The following is a 20,997-nucleotide window of genomic DNA, read 5'->3' as shown; positions in this document are numbered from 1 at the left end:
TGTTGCACAATTGTGTGGTTGGCAGGATATCTTTTAGGATTGATGGCAACTCCAAATAGTAGAGAATATCACTGGTGCATCCAATGCATAGTATCAGAGTGAAATGGCTTCCTCTGAGATATTTTACAGGGTAATTTAAGATGCATATTGCACTTTTTAGGTCCGAAGGTGTCGTCTTGAGCCCATTTTTGAATCTTTATGAAACACAGGGAACAATAATCTGACCAGGATAGCCATTGTGCACAGGATAGCCTGTACTTGCAAAACCCAAAACGTAATGGGTGCGATCCATTGGCCACGTCCCGCCAGAACCAGGGTGCGACATGACTTGTAGATCCCGGGTATACCCACAGTGGACGGGACCCAGTCTCACACTGCTAAGTGAGTTTAAGAACCCACTTAGCCACGCTCACGCCGGATCTATCGCTTTTTGTTCTGATCTCTTTAATTGGCTAAAATCAAGTTCCTCAGTTGCATTGGTGAGATTTGAATTCATATTAGAGTCATCAGTCCACGCTTCTGGATTACTGGCCCTGTAATGTAATCACCATGCTGCCATTCCCTTCACGCGAGTTTAGAGTATGAATGCTGGGAAATATTTTCAACGCAGGGTGCTTTACACTCAAGCCCTCATTACCCGTGTCCAACACCCAGACAACTGCAGCACGGTAGCACAAGTGGATAGCACTGCGGCTTCACAGTGCCAGAGTCCCAGGTTCGATTTCCTGCTGGGTCACTGTCTGTGCGGATTCTGCACGTTCTCCCCGGGTTTCCTCCGGGGGCTCCGGTTTTCTCCCACAGTTCAAAAACGTGTAGGTTAGATGGATTGGCCATGCTAAATTGCCCTTGGTGTCCAAAAAAAGGGGTGGGGGGGGGGGGTTTAGGTTACGGGGATAGGGTGGAAGTGGTTTAAATCGGCAGGTGCTGACTCGATGGGCCGAGTGGCCTCCTTCTGCACTTTATGTTCTATGTTAGCCAGCCAGTGCTCCCAACTGTGATTAAATATATTCCTGGAGGTTCCATCACACCTCTGTGCCTCTGCACTCCTGCCATTGACCTCCAATACATCCATTTTTCAGACTCACTGCCTTCCATACCAATTGGAAAGCAACAAGACTTATCCCCTCACCCTCAATTTTCAATATTTTGATATCTGGTAAAGTGAAGTGTTCAAAGAAAGTGACAATAAGAATTTTTTTTTCATGTCCCGATGTCTTGTCTCTTGATGTGCACATTGCAGTGTCCTAGCTGGACATTGATCTACAATTGCTGGCGACACCAGGCTAATACCGGCAAGTCGGCAACCTCACTGACAACACTGGTTAGTCAAAATATGATTGGCGGGGGGGGGGGGGGGGGGGGGGGGGGGGGGGGGGGGGTGAGCCCTGGCTGAGCCTTCCCCTTCCCTAAGCAGAGGCAGCTGATTGGCAACTTGCAACTCAGTGTGACCTGGACCTGGAAACCACCGACCTTTGCAGCTCAGCCTCACATTGGGCAATTCTGCGCAATCAAAGCTGCTCCCAGTCACATTTTGTTTTGAACTCTCACGGCAGAAGAGTGGGCAATTCTAAAGAACTTGATTTCTTTGTCTTGATGTCTTGATAACCCGTTCCCCAGCGTTGTGTGTTCTCGCGCCCGTAGCGTGGGTGATCCGAATTTCCAGGTGGTAGAGGATGTGATGCTAACGATGCAAGAGCCTTAAATGTAATTTGCATGAAATTAGCATATAAATGAGATGCATGTCAGTGTTAAATCACAAAGGGATTAAACATAACAAAATTACATTTTTGGGCACAGAAGGTGCAGTGTAACACAAAGTTGCTCGGATGCCATTTGAAAATCAACCCCAGACCTTTGTAAATTGCCAGTTCCTTGAACAATGCAAGCTAGGTTAAGGGAAAGTCACGAATCACATCTAGTTTGTCCTTTGTAGCACCCTGTCAGAATCAGCTCTGATTTTACAATTCCAAATGACCAACTAAGCGGAGGTATTCAAAAATATAACTCAAATAAAATGTATTCAAGCTAAGAAGAAAAATGCCGCTCTTAGCAATCTTTCTTGGCCAGATATGTTTTGCAGCATTGTACATAATCGGTGTCAACATCAAAATAGTTTGTGGCTGTCAACACATTGAGGTGGGCAGCATATAATCACAAAATATGTTCTCAATGAATACCACACGCGATTGGCATCTTCAGGAACTCGGCCGACCGGGGGCGGAGCATTGGGGAGGGAGGGCCTCAGGTAACGTCCCGAGTCCGTTCGGCATACTCCTAGAGGGGCGGAGCATCGCAACAGTGGCACCGCCCCCAATTTCGGCACCAACGTGGACTCTCCGGCCGATCGCCGAATGCGCTCCCGGCATCGGAGGCCGGACAATTGTGCCCTGTATTATCATTCCTTTCCAGTTGTAAGAGGTTTAGATTTCCTATTAGTAAACTGCCCATTTTCAATGTATTTCATTTTTTAAAATTTCTTTTTAAATAAATTTAGTGTACCCAATTAATTTTTTCCAATTAAGGGGCAATTTAGCTTGGCCAATCCACCTACTCTGCACATCTTTGGGTAGTGGGGGCGAAACCCACGCAAACACGGGGAGAATGTGCAAACTCCACACCGACTGTGACCCAGAGCCGGGATCAAACCTGGGACCTCGGCGCCGTGAGGCAACAGGGCTAACCCACTGCGCCACCGTGCTGCCTCTTATCTATTCTAAGCCATGTACCCAGCTCACTCTGGGTGGAGCCTAACCACAATCTGAATTATTGCCACTTGTAGTCAGTATTCAAATAAAATGCTAGTATTAGAGTAAAAAACGCAAGGCTCAAAATAATTGCTGTACAATTCTTGTGACTGAAAAGAAGTTCATTAAGGAACCAAAAATGCTTTTGTGAAGAGCTCATTCATTTTCTTTTGAAAGGAACACAGAACCCAAGACAAAGTTATATTTTTATTCTATGTAATGAGAGGAAAGCTAAAAGGGATATTGTGGTTGAGTTTATTCCCCCCCCCCCCCCCCCCCCCCCCCCAACCAGGCACGCTCAGCCAGCACCAATAAGTCCATCACCTTCACCAAATGAGAAAGTTCACAGTAGCAGATTGCAGTGAAAATGTCTGTGTGTTTAATACCACTGTGATTAATCCAGTAACAAAATATCTCAACATATCTGATGCATCGTCAACACAAATATGCCATTTTTCTGTTTGCAGAGATTAGTTGGTGCCTTTCAATTAAGACAAAACAGGGATTATTAAACTTCTGTAAAACAGGACTATTGTTTCAGAGGAAGGACCTTGCATTCTGTCAATTGACCTCCGTGTAAACCTAGGCTAGCATCATGACGCACTCCATTCTTGTCATGTGATGTACTGTCTGTCACTCAGCAAACAGTGGCTAGAATAGCTCTAGTTGTTCACGGGATCATTCAAAACCCCTGCATTTGCTGTCATCCTGTAATATGTCTGCAGCCATTGTGCTAAACAGTTTTGCACTGAACCTCCGTTCTTCTCACACTGGTGAAAAATAATGTTCACAATACAATACATTTACTATTTGACATCCATGTCCTATGTAGTCAGTTTATAGACTATTTTAGCTACCATATAACCAAGCTTAGTGCATTACTTATACATTACCGTCTTAGCTCTTCAAAACTGTATTCCTGGCACCAAGCTGCACATGCCCACTGCGTGGATTTGAGAGAAAAAAACAATAACCTTAACAAAAGGCTTTGAAAGAATGTGCTGGCCGTGTGCAAGGAGATAGTGAAGTTCTTTTTTAAATTTGAAAATGGAAAAGATATAAATCATTTTCCTTACCCTTTTTAAGTTGATTTTCCCCTTCACACGTTGCCTATGAAATTTTAACAATCTTGGTTTGGATGTTGCACCGGGTTCTCTCAGTCCCCCCCGTCAATGCCTTATTGATTACATCATTATGGCTTAATGACAATTATATTGTTAAGCAGGTGATGGCTAATTGTATATCAATAAATGGGGATGTTTGGGACACTGGGGGTTGGAGAAGTGTTGACTGTGTTGTCAATAAACTCTCTCCAGCAAAGAAAGCAGCTGTGTTTTGTCTTAACTTCACCAACTGGTGTGGATCTGAGTAACATTCCATCGGACATTGACAGAACTGGACCCTTGTGGAATCAAGGTCCAGTGGGAGATTGAGCAACTCCTGCAATTGTTTTCATTATACACCCCGGTTTCACAGTTAGAATGGAAGCCACCTATGTAAACTAGTTACACTGCAACAACGTTGACTTTCCACTGGAACACTCCCAATGGGTGGGAGGTTAGGATTACAATGTGATAAAATGGGTCCAATTATAAATGTAAACATTGGAATTAAAAAAGGCTCAGAGAGGGCAATCTAACCGCCGCCCTGTACCCGAGATCTAATGAGATGTCGCGAGATGTCGTGATCTGGATCTCCCCATAATGAGCGAAACATAAATTTGCACATCCGAGTGAGCAGTTAGGCTCACTTGAATGCACCTACGCTGGATCTACCCAGCACCCGGGATTGAATCACCCAGTTGGGCACCATTTAGCACTGGTTCCCACAAACATGGACCAGGTGGAACAGCACTTGGGCAGAGGGAGTCTTCCAGGTGATTGAAGGCCCCCAGGTGGTTGATCTCTGGGCACTGCTGATGCCACCCAGGCACCTTGGTACTGCCAGCCTGGCATTGCCATAGGGACACCCTGGCAGTGCCACCCTGGTGCCCAGGTGACACTGCCAGGGTGGCGGTGCCTGTGCCCAGGTGAGATCTTGCCCTTGCCAGGTATTTTGCCTGGGGGTGTCCTCCTCTAAGGGGGAGGGGTGAGGGCTCGAGGACCCTCTAATCGGTAAGTTGGGAGGGTCTGGGCGTCGCGTTGCGGCGGCCGAGAGATCAAATGGCACCCCTGTCTCTTCCTGTACTGGTGAGCAGAGCTCCTCCGTGCAGGAAATGAAGAGACCTGAAGAAAGAACAGAGAGCCGTTTAATAGTGGGGTTGTCCTCGGTGCTGCAAGCAGCGGAAGACATCCCGCTAAGCGTGTCTGCAACGGGACTCCATTTTTCCCCCTTTAAATCGTGCCAAGTATGTCTTCCTTTCTAACAGATACTGAGATACGTTTGCCTGTCCAGGTTCAATTATCATTCCATCCGCCAAACTACCTCCACCTGTAAACAACACGTGGTCTTCATCCCCCATCTGCAAAGGTTAGAATTTCAAAAACGTGTGCAATAGTTGAATGAGAACTATGCGGAAGGAGGGCGGCTGAGGGAGAAACAGCAGCTCACAGTCACATTACTGCCTCATTTTCTGTGCATTGAAGTGCTTTACCTAATCGGGCCAGTATAAACATGCATAAACATGTTCAATTCCTGATCAGATTTGCATGCATATTAGGAGTAATTGTACTCCTCAAGGAATGTGAGCAGAATAACTGAAATAGTGGGAAGAATCTATGCCCAAAGCAGTGACTGAACAAATGCTGCTCTGTCTAATTCTATTCTTCACTTTTCTCGGTGATACTCTTCAAAACCTGGTCGCTCATGTGGCTCTGAACTAAACTTCACAATTATCAGAATAGCGACTTTCTCACTGTTTTCCTAGTTTTTAAATCCCTCTGTGGTCCACAATCATCCCCCTTCCCGCCTATCCTATTCCCATCTTTGAAACCTCTTTCAACCCTTTTTAAAAAATAAATTTAGTGTACCCAATTCTCGTTTTGTCCAATTAAGGGGCAGGCTAGCGTGGCCAATCCACCTAGCTTGCACATCTTTGGGTTGTGAGGGGAGAATGTGCAAACTCCACACGGGCAGTGACCCGGGGCCGGGATCGAACCTGGGTCCTCGGCGCCGTGAGGCAGCAGTGCTAACCCGCTGCGCCACCGTGCCGCCAACAGCCCTCTCACTCTGGCCACTAGAACAGCTCCATTTTTAATCACTCCACCGCGCGTGGTTGATGTGGCCTCAGCTGCCAAGACCATGTGCTCTTTAATGGCCTTCCTGAACCTCCCTGCTGCTTCACCTTTCTCTCCCAGCTCTTTAAAATGCTCCATAAAACCTGTTGTAGCATCCCCTGATGTAACTCAGTGTCAAGTTTTGTTATGTCATGCTCTTGGGAAGCATCTTGGATTGTTTTGTATCCTTGCATCGCTTTTTCACTGCCAGATGTTAAAGTGGTGGGATAACAAAAATCATCCCTTGACACAATCTCGGGGCTGTATGTCAATCATTGTTAAATGAAAACAGTTCAGGTTCAGGCTCAAGCTGCTTCAAAACCTGAGGTGAGATTTAACTAAATGGGAACAAAGTCCCAGAGCGAGCGCGTCTAGCTGCGTGTTTCCCGGTGCTCGCAGCGCCGAGAAACACAGGGCGGGATTCCCGCAGCACCATTTTTCCCGCCAGCCGGCCAATGGGTTTTCCCATTGTCAGCAGCCCCACGCTGGCGGGAAATCTCCGGGAAATTGCCTAGGCAACACAGAAGCCCGACAGCGGATAATCCAGCCCACAAGGCTAGAAAACGCGACTTGCGTTTGATAAGGGGCCTCCAGGGGGTTGCGCAGCCGAGGCTGCACATAGCCCCGTATTTAGCACTGAGGAGCTTCATTCGCCGGAGCACCTCAGTGCAGTGAGTGATCAGGACGCCGTTTTAAAATCGTGTCCCGATCTGCACGGTGTCCGAGGTAACCCCTGACACCCCCCAAACCCCAATGCACTATGGGACCCCCAGCCCTCCCGCATCCTCCCCAACATCTGTGCAGGGCACCCCAGGCCTGGTAACACCTGCACAAAAAATGCCAGAGCGGAAGTGCCACCTGGGTACCATGGCAGCGCCAGACTGGCACTGCCAGGATGCTCGGGTGGCACTGCCTGGGTTTCCAGGTGCCACCAGCAGTGCCAAGGTACTACCCTGCCCAAAGGGCATGCATCTGGGAGAGCCCCACAAGTGCCATTCCATATGGTACCCATTAATGGAGACCAGTACTTAACAGCGCTTGGCCATGATCTCCAAGACAAGGGAGATAGATCCCAATGCCTCGGATACCTCAGGAATCTTCACATTACAATAAGACTTACTGTCTCGCTCTGATATGAAGATTTGCTAAAAATTGATCCATGGGCAGGATTTACATTGCAACGTCTCACGAGATCCTGATCAATCTTATAAGCCATTGTGAGCCGGGTAGATCCTGGGAGTGGGGTCTCCGGCTTCTAACGGCCATGCTGTGCCGTGGCAAACTGCTTTTCGGGCGCAGTGTGGCCATTGGATAGCGCCCATGATGTTCATTAGACTCGGAAGGGAAATAGCCTTAATGCACGGTAGCACAAGTGGATAGCACTGTTGCATCACAGCTCCAGGGTCCCAGGTTCGATTCCCGGCTTGGGTCACTGTCTGTGCGGAGTCTGCATGTTCTTCCCGTGTCTGCGTGGGTTTCCTCCGGGTGCTCTGGTTTCCTCCCACAAGTCTCGAAAGACGTGCTTGTTAGGTAATTTGGACAATCTGAATTCTCCCTCAGTGTACCTGAACAGGCGCCGGAGTGTGGCGACTCGGGGATTTTCACGGTAACTTCATTGCAGTGTTAATGTAAGCCTACTTGAGACACTAATAAAGATTATGATTATTATATGTTGCCACCACAGTAGCACATTAAATTACCTTGAATTTACGGCACAAGAAAATGTAATTTGGCCCAACCAGTCTTTTGTGTTTATGATCCACATGAGCCCCCTGTCACCTAATTTTAACAAACTCTAAAGAAGCAGAAAATGCTGGATAAACTCAGCACGTCAGGCAGCATCGGTGGAAAGAGAAACAGAGTTTTTTTTAAAATTTAGATTACCCAATTATGTTTTCCAATTAAGGGGCAATTTAGCGTGGCCAATCCACCTACTCTGCACATTTTTGGGTTGTGGCGGCGAAACCCACGCAGACACGGGGAGAATGTACAAACTCCACACGGACAGTGACCCAGAGCCGGGATCGAACCTGGGACCTCAGCGCTGTGAGGCGGTTGTGCTAACCACTAGGCCACTGTGCTGCCCAAAGAGAAACAGAGTTAATGTTTCGAGTCTAAAGGACCCTTCTACAGAGGGCTCGAAATGTTAGCTCTGGGTGCGATCAACTGCTGCGTCCTGCCAGAACTGGGAAGCGACCCCACCGGTAGAACCTGGGAGAGTCTCCCCCGGGATTCCCGATCTCATCAGATCTTGCGATATGTCACGATCTGGGTCAATCCACAATAGGCGGGACCCAGACTGGCACAGATCAATGAGTTGAAGAACCCACTTAGCCGTGCTCGCTTCGGATCAACGGCCACCCAGCCTCAATCGACCTTGCTCAGGAAATCCCTGCAGGGCACCTTTGAGGTGTCATTCAGTACTGGACCACGCAAATGGGGACCAGGTGGAATGGTACCTGGTTGGGGGGGAGGGGGGGGGGGTGTCTCCCAAGCTATCGAATGCCCACATGTGGCCAACCCCCCAGCAGGGTGGCACTGTTGATGCCACCCAGGTACCAGCCTGGCATTTTGCCCACACCGGGATCATGCATGGGGGTGCCTTGCCCGTGTCAGGTGGGGTGCGGGGAGCCTCAATGACACCCTAATCGATAAATTGGGGTGTTGGGGATATCAGGGAGTTACATCGGGGGGAGGTCGAGATATTTTTAAATGGCATCCCGATCTCATTCTGCATGGAAGAGTTCCACTCGCCACTAATCCCACCCAGAACAGCTGTTTCTCTCTCCACAGCTGTTGACAGACCAGCTGAGTTTATCCTGCATTTTCTGTTTTTATTTCAGATTTCCAGCAACTGCAGTATTTTGCTTTTATTCACCTAGCTCTAAGTACACACCTAGCTTCCCCTTCAATAAATCTATACTGCTCCCCTGAACTGCTCTAATGTGGCAGTGAGCTCCACATTCTCACCACTCTCTGGGTAGAGAATCCATGATTTGAATTCAGTATTTCACTTTCGACTCCCCACAAGAGGAATCATTTTCCAAAACGTTTATCTGCCCTTTCAAAACCCTTTGTAAGTTCAATGACTTCCGTTAGATCATCAAAATTATGCTATAAATCGGATATTGCAATCTGTTTTTTACACCGCTGTGATAGTGCAGCTAGGCTGTGGTAGAGTAAAAACTATCCCGTAGGTTTGGGTAAAACTCTGGAGACCCAGCTTCGATGGTGCAATTTGACTTCAATAAAAATCTGAACTATAAAAGTGGGGCAGCACGGTAGCATAGGGGCAGCACGGTAGCATAGTGGTTAGCACAAATGCTTCACAGCTCCAGGGTCCCAGGTTCGATTCCCGGCTTGGGTCACTGTCTGTGTGGAGTCTGCACGTCCTCCCCGTGTGTGCGTGGGTTTACTTCGGGTGCTCCGGTTTCCTCCCACAGTCCAAAGATGTGCAGGTTTGGTGAATTGGCCATGCTAAATTGCCCTTAGTGTCCAAATTGCCCTTAGTGTTGGGTGGGGTTACTGGGTTATGGGGATAAGGTGGAGGTATGGGCTTGGGTGGGGTGCTCTTTCCAGGAGCCGGTGCAGACTCGATGGGCCGAGTGGCCTCCTTCTGCACTGTAAGTTCTATGAAAAAAATAATTGACATAAAAACCCATCTGGTTCACTAATGCCCTCTAGGGAAGGGAATTTGACATCCTTCTGTGGCCTGACCAACATGTGACTCCAGACGCACGGTAATACTGGGCTGATTCTTAAACATCTGCTGAAATGATCCAGCAAGCCATTCAGTTCAAGTAGGGATGGGCAATATATAAATACTGGGCCAGCCTGGGAAGCCCACATCCCGTGAATGAATTCTAAAAACTATCACTGATGGAACAAAACAAAAAGTACGCTCGTCGGGGTCTTCCTTTCACACTGAAGGCGGCCGCTGCAGCGGGATGGGCGAGCCACGGAAAACGCCATAGACGTCCGGAATCTCCCAACAGCGCCCAATGGTGAGCCTCCTCTGCCAATGGAAAAATGCCACCAAGGGGCTGGAAAGTCCCGCCTTACGTATCTCAACGGAGCGAATCAGGAATAAACATTTCAACATCAATCGTCTAGTCATATCTTTTAGCAAAAGATGGGAATGGCTCTGCTCAGGCATGTGCACTGTTTTGTCGCCGTTCAAGCCACAATTTCAAAATTAGCCAAGCCGTGCTCAGAGACAGAGCCATCAGTTAAGTAAAGGAACGTGTATTTTCCATTCAAGTTTGATAACCATTCAAAACCTGTACCACTAATTTTGTCACAATCGACCAGTAACCGTTACTTGCACCGTTGTCATTTGGATTTCAGTCAAGTGAAGTGGTGGACTTGACACCAAATAGAAGGCCAAAATCAGTGACCTGAAAACGTTCCGGAATTCGGAGGGGTGACCTACGCCTGTGATGTCAAAACTTCATGCCTTTTGAGATTTGATTTAAGTTCCCTGGATGTCGGTGTCAATAGAAAGGCTAGCATTTATTGCCCATCCGTAATTGCCCTTGAGAACGTGGCGATGAGCTGCCTTCTTGACAACTGAGCATCTTATTTGGCCATTTCAAAGACTGGATTTGCTGTGGATCTGCAGTTACACATTGGCCAAGTTGGATAAGGACAGTGGGTTTCCTTCTCTGTCGGACAAAAGTGAGGCAGATTCAACAACAATCTAATCACTGCCTAGTCACCATTACTAATACTAGCTTTTTAATTTCCAATTTATTTAATTCAATTTAAATTCCCCAAAGGTCGCAATGGATTTTGAATAATAATAATAATAATCTTTTATTGTCACAAGCAGGCTTACAGTAACACTGCAATGAAGTTACCGTGAAAAGCCCCGAGTCGCCACATTCTGGCGCCTGTTCGGATACACGGAGGGCGAATTCAGAATGTCCACTTCACCTAACAAGCACATCTTTCGGGAGGAAACTGGAGCATCTGGAGGAAGCCCACGCAGGCACGGGGAGAACGTGCACAGACAGTGACCCAAGCGGGGAATAGAACCTGAGACCCCAGCCCTGTGAAGCAGCAGTTCTTATCACTGTGCTATTGTGCCGCCAGGTATCTCCGGGTCATAGGCAGCCTTGTTGGATTACTAGTCCAGTGGCATAACCACTGTGCTACCATACACCTCCCTATCTGGTGCTTGTGGCTTAAGAGAAGCATTTAGGATGTAGGCCTTTGCCCACAAAGTAGCGGGCGATCAGAGCGATTTGTAATATCAGTTGTTCTCATACAGCTGACTGTTTTGTTTCTTTGCCGATGCATAGGATGAGTAGTGGTACATACTGTAATACTTTGGTCACTGCTCGAGTCCCAAGATGCTCAGTCAGGAAGGTAGTGGGACGACAAACTGGCTGATGCTTGTACATATCTTAATTTGCTTGATTCTCCTGCCAGCTCTGACAAAGAGGACAGTTTAACATAGTTTAAAATAGTACAACGTAGAATATTCAGTGTGGGCAAAGAGTCGTTCTTAGAAAGCCAAACACATCGTCTGCCAGGTACGAAGTGCTTAGGAAAGTACTCCTAAAGGAAGCAGAGGAATGGCTCCTCGGGACTCTTGGCATATGCACAACGTTCAACATCATCCTCCTGAAATCCTGCTCCCAAATACGGCTGAATGTGCACAGCAGTGGAGTCACTCACTTACAAAATCATCGCGTGGAAGAATCAATTGTATAGAATCGTCTAGATTGATTGTTAAGTTTGTCCAAAAGATTCTGGTACAGAAAATGGTCAAGGCCAACCAGGCGCATAGTTTGATATTTTAAAGCAGAGGGAATCTTTGTGGCTTAGGTATGAAGGTATTCATTCCAGTGTACCTTCAGTGGTAACTTGACAACTGCATACAGTACATCCAAGAACAAGGTCATGACAAACTGTCTCATAATTACTTTCTATTTAAAGATCTTTCTGACAAGTTCAAAAGGCCCAGACTGAAAGGCCCTGAATCGAAGAAGACAAAATGGTCAAACCATCAAGGAGTAAGAAATTAAGCAAAGTGCTGGGGGTGCTGGAATCTGGAGTAAAAACAGAGGATGCTGGAAAAACTCAGCAGGCCTGGTAGCAATTGTAGGGAGAGAGAACAGAGTTAACATTTCGAGTACTTTTGACTTTTCATCGGAACTAAAAGAGAGAGAAAATGTGTTAGATATTAGACTATATCTGGGAGAGATTGTAACAAAAGTGTAACAATCATATGATCAAGAGATAGATGGCCTGGTGTGTCTATGGTGGGTAGGGGGTGGGGTTCCATTGAGATCAAAAATGTATGGGATAATTTTTTAGACAGTGGTTTAGATGAAGGTTAAAGGTCATGGTCTAAATTAGAACAACATAGAATAGAACATAGAATCCCTGCAATGCAGAAGGAGACCATTCGGCCCATCAAGTCTGCACCGACCCTCCAAAAGAGCACCCGACCTGCGCCCACTCCCCCACCCTACGCCCATAGCACCACCAAACCTGCACATCTTTGGACACTAAGGGGCAATTTAGCATGGCCAATCCACTTAACCTGCACATCTCTGGACTGTGGGAGGAAACCGGAGCACCCACGCACACACGGAGAGAACGTGCAGACTCCGCACGGCCACCCAAGGCTGGAATCACACCCATGTCTATGGTGCTGTGAGGCATCCGTGCTAGCCACTGTGTCACCGTGCCGCCCACGTTGTTGAACGCCATGTTGAGTCCTGAGGGCTGTAACATGCCTAATCCGAAGGTGAGATGCTGCTCCCAAGGTTTACGTCGGGCTTCACTGGAGCATTGCAGCAGGCCAAGGGCGGACATGTGGGCTTGAGATCAAGGAGTAAGAAAATGTCCATTGAAAAGCAAACACCTCACCTCAAACCGTCAACACTACACCTGATAGTACGGAGCAGCATGTGCGCCAGCCGGGGTGCTATTCAGATGAAGCTGTCACAGTGATGGTCTAAAGTGCTATAATCTACAGTATTGTATTACCTCATAATTCAAGGAAGGTGTTTTCAAAATGCACCAGTAATGTCCAGTGATTCCCTCTGTGAGAGAAGCTAAAGAAAACTTCCAGCACAGATGCTGCAGATGTTCTTGCCTTTGGCTTTTATTGACAGTTTAAATAACAAAATCCTTTTTAAAGTATAATATCCTTCTGGTAAAACATACCCGCTGCCAAGAACATAGCGTCGGCAGTTGCACTATTTCCCCGCTCATGCAAACCAGGCTGGGCTCAGAAAGAAGACCTCTCACTGAAATTTGAAATGCAATCCCAGTTTAGGAGTTGCCAGCCTTTGTCTGATAAGTGGCTTTGTGAGCTTGGAAGCAGAAGTACTGCAAGATGTTGTTGTCATGGTGATGTCACACGCAAAGGATGCTCAGGTGCACTTTGGCAGGGCTTGTATCATTGTGACTTGACTTTGGGACGAAAGGAAAAGTTTTGTCCACAAACTTTTGGAAAAGGTGGTCCCCTTTCAAAGACCTTCTTGCCCCAGTCCTACAAGGCTACAGTCACACATGCACGCACAGTTCTTCTGGCCTGTCATTGCAGGGATTACATACTATGACTTGAAATTAAAGCAGGGATTAAAAACTCTAAATTTGCCAGCATTTATCGATGGTCTAAAAGGTGGGTTCAGTATTTTTATTGGCCTCTTGTTGCAAGACTTTCTATTTATTTTATTTCCACTTCCTCCTCAATAGAATGAATTAGTTTGGGGTAGTGGCAGAGTCAGGTAGTTCTTGAATGTCTCACTTCAAGGACGACAAATGCCTGGAACCCGGGTCTCAATCTAACCCAGGACAACGGGTTCAAATTTCCTTCGGCTTCCGGCGCCATGTGAAATGAGCTTCTGAACTGCAATTCAACTTCAAGTGGACCCAAGCCTACATCTCAAATTGGTCCTTATTTTGGCCATGATGGCTTGTCACACTTAGAGAGGACCCAAGAGTTGCTGTTGCAGAAGAAAGAGTCCCTGCGAGTTAGTACCTAAACTATCTTATTGAGTTGGGGAGAAAGAACTTAATCTACATTTGCCGTTGTTCTGCCTGACCTGGAAGTGCGAGCTCAACTTCAACATCCCTCAGCTCGGGGGGGGGGGGGGGGGGGGGGGGGGGGGGGGGGGGGGGGGAAGCACTAAAGGGGCTGCCGTTCAAACAAGCCCGACACAAATTCCGCTACCTGGGGATCCAAATTGCCCATGACTGGAAAGGGATCCACACCTGGAACCAACTGCGGCAGCAATTTGGCCTGACCAAAATGTCGGACAAAGCTCCCATCTGCAACAACCATAGGTTCACACCAGCACTGACTGACGCCACCTTCAAAAGGTGGAGGCAGGACGGAGGGACACTGACAATCAGGGACCTATACACGGACGGCAGGATCGCAACACTGGACGAACAGACGGAGAAATTTCAGCTAGCCAGGGGGATCGAGCTAAGGTATCTGCAGCTCAAAAACTTCTTTCGAAAGGAGACAAGGACGTACCCACAACCGCCACGACAGACACTACTGGTAGACCTACTGGACGCAAGTATCCTAGATAAAGGGAACTGTAGTGACATGTACGACCGACTGACAGAAAGGGCCGACACCGTACTGGACGCAACAAGAAAGAAATGGGAGGAGGACCTGGGGATTGAGATAGGGTGAGGACTCTGGAGCGAAGCACTGCATAGGGTCAACTCCACCGCTACGTGCGCAAGGCTCAGCCTGACGCAGCTAAAAGTGGTACATAGAGCCCACTTAACAAGAACCCGTATGAGTAGGTTCTTCCCGGAGGTGGAGGATAGATGTGAATGGTGCCAAGGAGGCCCGGCCAACCACGCCCACATGCTCTGGTCTTGCCCCAGACTCGTGGAGTACTGGACAGCCTTCTTTGAGGCCATGTCCAAAGTGGTGGGGGTGAGGGTGGAGCCATGCCCGAAAGTGGCGGTCTTCGGGGTCACGGATCAGCCAAATCTATTCCTGGGGAGGAGGGCGGACGCCCTTGCCTTTGCCTCCCTGATCGCCCGCCGTAGAATCCTGTTTGGCTGGTGGTCAGCAGCACTACCCAGAGCTGCAGACTGGCTGTCCGACCTCTTGGAATCTTTCCAAATGGAGAAAATCTAATTCGCCATCCGAGGGTCAGACGACGGCTTCCACAGAATGTGGGAACCATTCACGCAACTGTTCTAGGACCTGTTTGTGGCCAACGAACAAGAGGAAGAATAGCCGGGTGGCCAAGAATCAGGGGAAAATGGTCGGGAATCGGGGGAAGGTAGCCGGGGCATGGAAGGGAGAGATGGACTGGGAGGGGGGGGGGAGACGGCTAAACCTGAGGGAGGGGCGAACCACGGCGGGGGGAGGGGGGAAGACAGCTAAACCTGGGGAGAGGGAGGCGAACTGTGGAGGGGGGGGAACGGGAGAGGAGGGCCGGCGGGGTGGGGCGGGGACAGGGAAGCGGGAGCTGGAGGGAGGGCACGGGATGCCAAAACGTGCATGACACCTCCAGGAGCGGGGAACGAGGAAAATGGAGATGGAGGACGGGAGGAGCGGCAGAAGCGGGGGCGAGCGTGGGACGGCAGCGAGAACCGTCTGGGAGGGGCGGGCGACAACAGCACACAGCACAGCCAAATATTGCACACTGTGATTTTCTCCCCGGCACCCAAATGTGTGTGTGCCCCCCCCCCAGTCCCCGCCACCCTCGCCTCCCCCACCCCCCCTCCCCCCCCCCCCCCAGTCCCCGCCACCCTCGCCTCCCCACCCCCCTCCCCCCCACCCCACCCCCCGCAGGCAGTCACCTACTTACGAGGTGTGGCTAATTTTGCCAGATGTACAGAGCTGCCGCTGTCGAGCTGGTGCACAATACCCCACCAGCTATTCTATTTCATATTTTATTATTTTTTTTTATGTTGGGGTGTGCCCTTCTCCTCTAAATATGTGTATATATATATATATATGTTTCTTATTCTGTGTACATAACGGTAATTATACCTTGTTCAAAAACCCAATAAAAACATTTATTAAAAAAAAGAACAGTCATGGTTTTCCCTTTTCTCTGACCCAGAGAGAGACAGAGGCTATCAGCAACATTTTATGTTGCCTTAAACTGATGCCTAACACCAGTACAGGGAAGAAGCAGTTAGAAATTGAACATGGAGCAGGCAAGGTGATGGAGATATGGGGATGTTTGAAGTCCAGTATTTGGAATATTAGAAAAATTACACAAATGTAACTAAATTTTTATTATTATAAAAATGGAAATGTTGTATGTTTGGTTCAGCATGAGCCCAATGGTTTTGTCGTGTACATTTTAACTTTAACAATAATGATACCAACCATCAGGGAAATACAAGGAGTGGCACTAATACCCAGTAAACATGGCACAGATTTTCCAATCTATTTAACCAATAATGGTAAATGACCCAGAGCTTTAATCTTGCTGCAGAGCTGCATATGACTGAGGTATATGTTTGGGCATGGCCGTCTTGCCAATTGAAGCTCTCCTTACATTTAGATAAAAGGTTTGGCTTGTGGGTCTGTCATTGTTCTACTGGTAATAATTGTACTTGTGCTATTTTTCATACTTGGTAAGTTACATCTGCTTTTACCGATAATCCAGAATGAGAACAGGTTATTGTCTGGCAAGAAAGTGGTGTCAGTTGAGTCTAAGTTAGGCTTTTCTTTAACACAAAGTATAATTCTCTGGCTGCCTCTGCTCAAATGCACCAAACATCACATTCACACATGTTAATCAGAGTTCCAGAAATACCATGGACGTCAATGTTATGACAACCATGAAGGATCGTCGATTTATTTCCTCGTGGGTGTTCGTGGAATAAAAGTTATCCTATTGAGCAGGCAGAGGCACACCCAATAGGAACCAGTCAGCGGGAGTGTAAAAGCACAGCCCAGACCTGGAGCACGTTCCTGATGATCCCCAGGCTGCGACGCAAGGCACTGCATGTCGTGTCGGTGGTTCTTTTTGTTTTTCGAGTAAAGTATGAAGTTTGATCTTAGCGGAGCTATTACATTGGTGATGAGGTGTAAAATCTAGATTCCCGCACAGCCTTCAGAGTGAAACAGCTCTCCCGTAAGTAGCAAAGAAAATCTCTCTTTTCGCTAAACTCGAGCCTTACGTTATTAACGGAGAAGACTGGGCCCAATATGCAGAGCGCACGCAGGATTTATTCCGGGCTAGAAACATTTTGGGCGGCAAGAGGCAGAAGATAATTCTACTGACTGCAAGCAGAGCCCTGACATTTAACGTAACATAAAGCCTGACTGTCCCAGATGCCACGACTCAAAAACTTTTAATGAGCTCATAGTGCAAAACCAGTATTACCCAAAGCCCTCAGTCATTCTCCAGAGGTACTATTTCAATACAGCAGGGAGGACATCAGGGGAACCTGTCACTCATGCAGCACGGTAGCATTGTGGATAGCACAATTGCTTCACAGCTCCAGGGTCCCGGTTCGATTCCGGCTTGGGTCACTGTCTGTGCGGATCTGCACATCCTCCCCGTGTGTGCGTGGGTTTCCTCCGGGTGCTCCAGTTTCCTCCCACAGTCCAAAGATGTGCAGGTTAGGTGGATTCGCCATGATAAATTGCCCTGAGTGTCCAAAATTGCCCTTAGTGTTGGGTGGGGTTACTGGGTTATGGGGATAGGGTGCAGGTGTTGACCTTGGGTCGGGTGCTTTTTCCAAGAGTCAGTGCAGAATCGATGGGCCAAATGGCATCCTTCTGCACTGTAAATTCTATCATCCTCAGTAGGCTAGAGAAAGTCACGGAATACTGTGAATTTGGTCCATCCCTGACCGAGATGCTACATGATAGATTGGTGTGCGGCATAAACATTGTCACAACTTAAAATAAGTTACTGGCCGAGCCTACTCTCGATGAAAAAAAGGCCATTGATATAGCCCTATCTCAGGAGAATCACGAGAAAGTATAAAACTTCATACTTTATTCGGTAAATAAAAAGAACAAGGGACACGGAACAGTACTGTCCTCCAGTTGGGAGGAAGGGCCTTGTACAAGAAAGCCAACAGTTTAGGATGAAGGAGTCTATGTGAGTTGTCAGGATGATTGCCTGACCAGAATTCCACAGGTATCCCCGGCAGTTAAGGAAACCTCATGATGACCTCAGGTATACTAGGGAACCCACTCCGGAGAAATGCAAATGCTAGCTAAGTGACAACTGTAAGGCCTGCAGAAGGGTGCAACCAAGGCAAAGTTGACAGAATCAGCAGTACATGTATTACCCTGGCAAGGCCAGCACAGGCTTCTATCATGAAGGTACACCCACTTTCAGATGAAGAGATGATGCAATTGAGCCATATCTTCACGACTAAGTTTGCCCCAATAATGATAAGGCTACTTGTGAATAGTCATCCATTAGAGATGGAGGTTGACACAGGAGCTGCTGTCTCCATCTCCTACTGGGCACCGGAGAATTATACAAAATTATCAGCAAATGCCTTGAAGTTTTCCAAAGAGAGCTCGGAAAAGTAAACAGAGAAAAGAGAACCAGAATTTATGTTGACCCTGATGCTATGCCAAGATACCGCAGGGCACTGCTGGTTCCATGCTCGTCGCGAGAGGAGGTAGAGACCGAGCTTGGGTGCCTGGAGGGTTTATGGATAATAAGAACCGTGCGATTCACAGAGTGGGCTACACCTGCCATACCCGTCCTCAAACCCGACAAATCAGTCTGCCTTTGAAACGATTACAAGCTCACAGTTGATCGCTTCTCAAAATTGGATGTATATGCCACGTATATAGAATGTATATGGCAAACTGGCAGGTAGCTAGTCTTTCACAAAACTAGACATGAGCCACACCTAACTCCAACTCGAACATGGAGAAACACTCCCGTTAAAATGTCACAATTAACACACATAAGGGCCTGTACGAGTATACCAGCCTGCCCTTTGAGGTCTTGTCGGTGTGTGCCACATTTCAGAGGGTTATGGAGAATATACTCCAAGGGTTACCCAAGGTGGCGGTGTACCTGGATTACATTCTGACTATAGGGACTACTGAGCAAGAGCACCCAGCAAACCTAGATGATGTCCTGCAGCGCTTTTCAAAAGCAGGGGGTCACCTTAAAAGAGCAAAGTCCATTTCCTGACTGAATGAAGTAACCTATCTAGGCTACAGAGTGGACAGAAATGTCCTACACCTCATGGAGGGCAAGGTCAAAGTCATCAGGGAAACATCCATGAAATGCCAAGGAATTGAAATCCTTCCTGGGACTGGTCAAATATTATGGAAAATTCATCCTGAACCTGGCCTTCTTGTTGTCTCTATCACATCTACTATTGAGGAAATACCGGAAATGGTCCGGGGAGGTGCCACAAGAAGAGGCTTTTGAAAGGGTAAAATGGCAGAAACTATTGTTTAATTTACTGGCATATTATGGTCCCAAGAAGGAGCTCATAATGACGTGTGACACCTTTCCTTATGGAGTTGTGGTAGTACTCTTGCATCGTTGAAAAGATGGCACCGAGAGACCCATTGCCGACGTGTCCAGGACTATTCCGAATACAGAGCAGCGCTACTCAAAGATTCAGAAGGAAGACTTGGCAGTTATATATGGGGTAAAAAAAAATCATCAGTTCAACGACAGTAGACGTCTTGTGACAGACCACAAGCCCTTATTGGACTTTTTATAGAAGATCAGGCAATCCCTCCTATCACCTCTACCCTGATACAGTGTTGGGCCTTGTTATTGGCAGCCTACGAATATTCCTTAAAGCATCGCCCTGGAACCCAAATAACCAACGCTGAGGCTTTGAGTCATCATAGATTATAGAATTTACAGTGCAGAAGGAGGCCATTCAGCCCATCGAGTCTGCACCGGCCCTTACAAAAAGCACCTTACTGAAGCCCACCTATCTACCCTATCCCCGTAACCCAGTAGCCCCCATTTAACGTTTTCTGGACACGAAGGGCAATTTAGCATGGCCAATCCACCTAACCCGCACATCTTTGGACTGTGGGAGGAAACGGGAGCACCTGGAGGAAACCCACACAGACACAGGGAGAATGTGCAGACTCCGCACAGACAGTGACCCAGACGAGAATCGAACCGGGGACCCTGGAGCTGTGAAGCAACTGTGCTAACCACTATGCTACCTTGCTGCCCCAATAATCTGTATTATTGTCACAAGTAGGCTTACATTAACACTGCAAAGAAGTTACTGTGAAAATTCCCTAGTCGCCACATTCTGGCGCCTGTTCGGGTACATAGAGGGAGAATTTAGAATGTCCAAATTACCTAACAGCACGTCTTTTGGGACTTGTGGGAGGAAACCGGGACCCCCAGGGGAATCCCACGCAGAAACATGGAGAATGTGCAGACTCCGCACAGACAATGACCCAAGCCAGGAATTAAACCTGGGACCCTGGCGCTGTGAAGCAACCAAGGCGAACCACAGTGCTACCTTGCTGCCCATAGCCATCCCGCTGTCCACAAGCCTGGCTTCCTTTCATGGTTAGAAGATGTCTTAATGCCGTTGAATTTCTTAGAAACACTCCTGGTATCGGCCAATCAAATCAAGGCGTGGACACAGAAGGATGCAACGTTATCAAAGCTAACAAACATGATCCTGAACAGTGGAATCCAAGGACAACCCTCTGATGATATGAAAGCATACCTAGCTAAGAAAGAGGAACTCAGTGTCGAGAATGATGGGAGCTTATGGGGATTCTGGGTAGTTGTTCCCCGCCTAGGGTGGCGCCCAATCCTAATGGAATTACATAACGGCCACTCTGATGTGTCCAAAATGAAGGTGTTTGCCAGGAGCTACGTTTGGTGGCCTTGATTCGACATGGAATCATGGACCTGATTAAACAATGTAACTTATGCCACGAAAAACAGACAATCCCCCCTTTGGCCTCCCAATAGCTATGGGAGTGGCCAGACCAGCCATGGGTGTGGGTGCATGTGGACTTGGCTGGGCCTTTCTTAAGGTCTATGTCCCTGATCTTGGTGGATGCGTATTCCAAGTGAATGGAGGTACATCGCATGGCCACG

The 20,997-nt window shown here is 47.8% G+C and overlaps 1 protein-coding gene across 5 annotated transcripts in view; it reads right to left on the bottom strand.

The window, feature by feature from the left end:
- The window catches only part of LOC119977810 (Krueppel-like factor 12), a 283,688-nt gene that overhangs the window by 200,739 nt on the left and 61,952 nt on the right, over positions 1-20,997 (bottom strand). The window lies entirely within an intron of this gene.

The sequence above is a fragment of the Scyliorhinus canicula genome, chromosome 14 (genome assembly GCF_902713615.1).
Source record: "Scyliorhinus canicula chromosome 14, sScyCan1.1, whole genome shotgun sequence".
Classification (NCBI taxonomy): Eukaryota; Metazoa; Chordata; class Chondrichthyes; order Carcharhiniformes; family Scyliorhinidae; genus Scyliorhinus; species Scyliorhinus canicula.
This window is presented reverse-complemented; position numbering and strand designations above follow the sequence as displayed.